Here is a 5,051-nt window from a genome sequence, read left to right as displayed (position 1 = left end):
AGAGGAGGAGGAGAGGAGGAGGAGGAGGAGGAGAAGAAGAGGAGGAGGAGGAGATAGGATTTATACCCCGCCCTTCACTACCCAAAGGTGTCTCAGAGCGGCTTACAAACTCCTTTCCCTTCCCCTCCCCACAACAGACACCCTGTGAGGTAGGTGGGGGCTGAGAGAGCTCTGAGAGAACTTCCCTTTCAAGGACAGCTCTGACAGAACTATGGCTTGTCCAAGGTCATCCAGCAGCTGCAAGTGGAGGAGTGGGGAATCAAACCCGGTTCTCCCAGATTAGAGTCCGCATACTTAACCACTACACCAAACTGGAGGAGGAGGAGGAGTTATTGCTGCCTCCATAGGTGGTAAGATGGATGGGGCAGGCCTGGAAGGGGGCCCCAATCCCATTGCTGCCAACCAGAGAAAGAGGATAAGAGACAGAGGCTGCGACTGCACTACCATCTGTCAGGAGTTGGCGACTGGCCCTCCCGGAGCTCCAGGTCCTTGGCTGTTTCCCGATGATGCCAGTTCCCAACACTGGCCCTGGTAAGGTGAACTGCATTGCACGACACCGTGGAAACAGCAGGCGACTTAGACTCCAGCCATGTTGAGAATCAGACCACTCTTGTCCCGGCTTCTTTTTGCAACCTGACATCCCATGCCTCAGCCGTCCTCCAGTTGCTATGCAATAGCTGCTAATTTTAGGCGCAACCTTCCCCCAGCAAGGCGTTGCACGTCAGTTCTTAGCCTGCCAGGAGAAACACCAGGAGCCGAAGCTTGCAGAGAGACACCTTCAAGTTGCAGTTGACGTAACTGCGTCACTGCCTGCTCAGCTCCCACCAATGCAGGATCAATCCATGCTGGATGCTGGAAGATCTGTAAATGGATCTCTGGCATGATTTGTACTGCTGAACAGCCACCGTAGGGACCACCGATCCAGATGGAGGCTGTAGGGCAGTGGGAGAAGCGATTAACTCTTCCGTCTCCGTGCTGTTTTTCTGATCTCAAATGCACACAGCCCAGAATTGACATTCGCTCTGTTAGGAGAAGCAGATGAACTCCATGAGACACTTCCATGGGGTTAGATCAAGACGGGTAGCCGTGTTAGTCTGTCTGTAGCAAAGAGCAAGAGTCCAGTGGCACCTTAAAGGCTAACAAAATATGTGGCAGGGGAGGAGCTTTCCTGAGTCACTGCTCACTTCTTCAGTGAGTCACGAAAGCTTGTACCCTGCCACACATTTTGCTAGTCTTTAAGGTACTACTGGGCTTTTGCTCGTTTCTACTCCATGAGACACAGGCAGTTCAGTGGATGGAGCTCTCCCTGCACCTTCCCCCCCCTTTAAAAAAAATCAGGCATGCGGGGGGGGGGATCAAACCTTACTTTTTGTACCATTTTCCTAATCTGAAATGATTTCTGGGAGCCACTGTGTGCCCCATTGGAGTAATCAGGGGTCATTTCGAGGGGGAACGAGCTGGAATGGCGTTCCGGGAGTAACAAGCCCAGGCGTCGGGTTGGCTGGGGAGGGGAAGGGGAGGCAGGCAGACATGCCCCCCTTTTCCCCTGAGCCTCTCCGCTTTTGTGGAGAAACTCGGGGAAGTGGGGGGGGGGATTTAAAATGCCTTTCTTTCCCTTCCCCATCTGGGTTTTTTAAACACTTTAAACATGCCTGGGTTCCCTGCCCGATCTTCTCCAGGTGCCCCGCAGCCGCGGGGGTGTGGCAGATGCAAATGAGTTGTGCAAATGAGTTATTCAAATGAGTTCCTGCACCTCTTTTTCTATGAAATGACCCCTGTGAGTAATCATGCATGTAATTATATTGGCAGGGGCAGATTAACCATTAAGCAGACGAAGCACGTGCTTAGGGCACCAGGGCCAAAGGGCACCAGACCACAAAGTTGGGGAAAGGGTGACTAGCTTCGTTTGTACAGTATATTGTGTTATCGTATGAATAAATTTTTGTACTGCTGCAACCTGCATTGTATATCTGGTCAGACAGGCCAACAACTAAAATGGACTGGGTCAGTGTGGAAAGGAGGGGGGCACCAAGATTGGTCAATGCTGAGGGCACCAGTGAGCCTTCATCCGCCCCTGTATACTGGCCTCTGTAGGTTTCTCCCAGTTGGGGAAACTGCAGCTCTGAAAGACCACTCGAAGTTAGGAAAGGAAGCCTCTCCTTCCCCTCTTGCGGTGGCCCTGCTTGAAACAGGAGGGCAGGTACCCTAAGGCTGCCCTCTAGTATCTAACAGGAAAACTAGTTTGTTTTTAGATGTGCCATCAAGAAAAATGGGGGGGCACATACAAGTTAAAGTTATGTCAAGTACTGGTGGGGGAAGGGGCTGTCAAACTGCAGCCAGACTTATGGCGACCCCCCCCCCCGGGTGTTTTTGAGGCAAGAGGCATTCAGAGGTGGCTTTCCATTGCTTGCCTCTGCATTGCAACCCTTGGTGGTCTCCCACCCGGAAACTAACCAGGCCCAACCCTGTTCAACTTCTGAGATCTAAGGAGATTGGTGTAGCCTGGGCCATCCAGGTCAAGGCATGTAACATACTAAAAACCTTTTAAAAAAACACTTAAAGCAGGGCTTTTTTGGGGCAGGAACGCACAGGAACGGAGTTCCAGCTGGCTCCAGGGTTGGACATGCCCAATGTTCCCTCTAAGCTCTGGAGTCTTGTGAGCAAAATTTCTACTTTGTGAGCTACTGGCATTAAAGTTGTGAGCAAGCGATTTGGCTACTGCATACATTAGTTTGCTCTGGAGACATCTTTCCTGAGCTAAGACAAAAATGTGTGAGCCAGAGGCTAAAAAACGGTGAGCTAGCTCACACTAACTCTGCTTAGGGGGAACACTGCCCACGACAGCCAAAACCTCTGCGTGTGTGGCTACAGAGGGAAGGCCTGGAGAGCGACACCTCCCCCCCCCCGGCCACTCCGAGGCAAGCGGGCCTGGGGGGGGGCTGGAAAGATCGGGGAGGCATTTAAATGCCTCTCCGTGCCTTCCCCAGCCTGGGCTCCCTGCAGCCATGGGGCGTCCAGGCAAGCCAAGGGAAGGCATGGAGGTGTGGCCTAATATGCTAATAGGCTACACTGTTCGGGTTGTGGCCTATTATGCTAATGAGTTCCCGCTGGGCTTTTTCTACAAAAAAAGCCCTGACTTAAAGTAAAAGATCATCATAGACATAGCAGTCTTCCTTTGGGTTAAAATATGGGATTTAGCCATTAAAAAAGTACATGGTCCTCACAGAGACTCCTTAGGTTTGACCCTCAAAATACCGCTGAGAACTGACTGGAGAAAACTGGGAAGGTATTGATTCCCCTCTCTAATTACAATGTCTCCTAGCTCGAATCTGCTTGCAAAAGCTCAAGGTGCGACTGGACTCAAATCTAGCTCAAAAATACATGCTTCAGTTTCCTCTTGTTTTCAGCCTTCAGACGCAGGGGTGATGCTTGATTTAAGGACGTGAAAGCAGGGTGTGAAAAGTATTGAGCTAGGCCTGTTACATCACTATTGGCTCCTGGCGACATCGGATTTTTCTGACCAAGCAAGAAAGGTACAGAATTGAGCCATTGCTATAGGACCAGGGTGGCAAACTATCAAGAATAGGGCCTCTGATGAATATATCTGCCTTTGATCACAGACAATAATAATTTGAAAAATTCATCTTGGTCAAATTATAAGAAATTACTGTTGCATTGTAATGCCAGGAGCCATTCTGGAATATCATTCGTTTGACCACTGAGGAAGGCCAGTGGGCCGAAACGTGTATGGTCAGGGTCAATAATGGTCATTTTTGGTTGTCACTGTACAATTTGATTCTTAACTGAGGCTATCACCAGTGCTAATATCTAGTTTTTTAAAATAAATATGTGTATATTTTTAATATCTTTAATGCTTTTAACTTGACTAACAGAATTATTATTGGGCCTACACATTTAGATCTTCTTAACCTTTTTGGTCCTTAATTCTTGAAATGAAACCAACCAAGAGTGAAGAATGGTGCTTCTTTCTAAAAAAACCTTTGGATCCTTTTCAAAGGAGCATTTCTCAAAAATTCTAGAGGCCAAATTCAAATCTCAAAGAATTTCCCAGTATTTTGAATTGGTACAAAAATTTATTTCAGCAGTTCTGCTGTAAATACCAGCTGTGGATCTAAGATACAGGCTTGCATCTTGCATCATCTGGCTAGAGCCAGTTTGGTGTAGTGGTTAAGTGTGCGGACTCTAATCTGGGAGAACCAAGTTTGATTCCCCACTCCTCCATTTGCACCTGCTGGATGACCTTGGGCAAGCCATAGTTCTGTCAGAGCTGTTCTTGAAAAAGAGCAGTTTCTGACATAGCTCTCTCAGGCCAACCTCCCTCACAGGGTGTCTGTTGTGGGGAGGGGAAGGGAAAGGAGTTTGTAAGCCACTCTGAGAATCCTTTGGGTAGTGAAGGGTGGGGTATAAATCCAGTCTCCTCCTCCTCCTCCTCTTCTTCTTCTATGTTATGTTGGATTCAATTTTTAACTACTCTGCTTCAAGGCCTTGGGGAGGGGCAGCTGGGGTCAGACAAATGTGGGAGGCAGAGTTAAGTCTTCCCCTTAAACAGTGGCCCCGATTCAACCCCCCATCTGTTTACGTATTTTCCAGAGTCTCTGGTTTGATCCAATAATAACAAACTGTAACATTTCAGACCACAGCTGGAGGCTCACAAGACAAAAAAACATTCCCCCATACAAAACTCAGAGCTCATAGAAAATGAGCATGTCAGGGAGAAGGCTTAAAAAACAAACAAGCTACCTTTCTGTGTGCAAGGAACAGTTTTTCACAGGGAAGAGCACTCAGCCATCTGACCTCCCACTTGTAATTTACAAGCCAGTCTTTGTCGCCTCTGTGAGTTTCCAAAGATCCTGCCAGATCATGTAGGGTAGTTCTAATCAGGAGTCATTTAGTAGAAAAAGAAGTGCAGGAGCTCATTAGCATAACGTATTTGCATATGCCACACCCCCTGACATCACCGGAAGTATGTCAGAAGGCAACACCCACCGCTCAGGCTCCACTGGACTGTTTTAGATTGCTAGCTATTGGGG

The sequence above is a fragment of the Gekko japonicus genome, unplaced genomic scaffold (assembly GCF_001447785.1).
Source record: "Gekko japonicus isolate JY-2015 unplaced genomic scaffold, Gekko_japonicus_V1.1 scaffold677, whole genome shotgun sequence".
Classification (NCBI taxonomy): Eukaryota; Metazoa; Chordata; class Lepidosauria; order Squamata; family Gekkonidae; genus Gekko; species Gekko japonicus.
Note: the sequence above shows the minus strand (reverse complement) of the source record.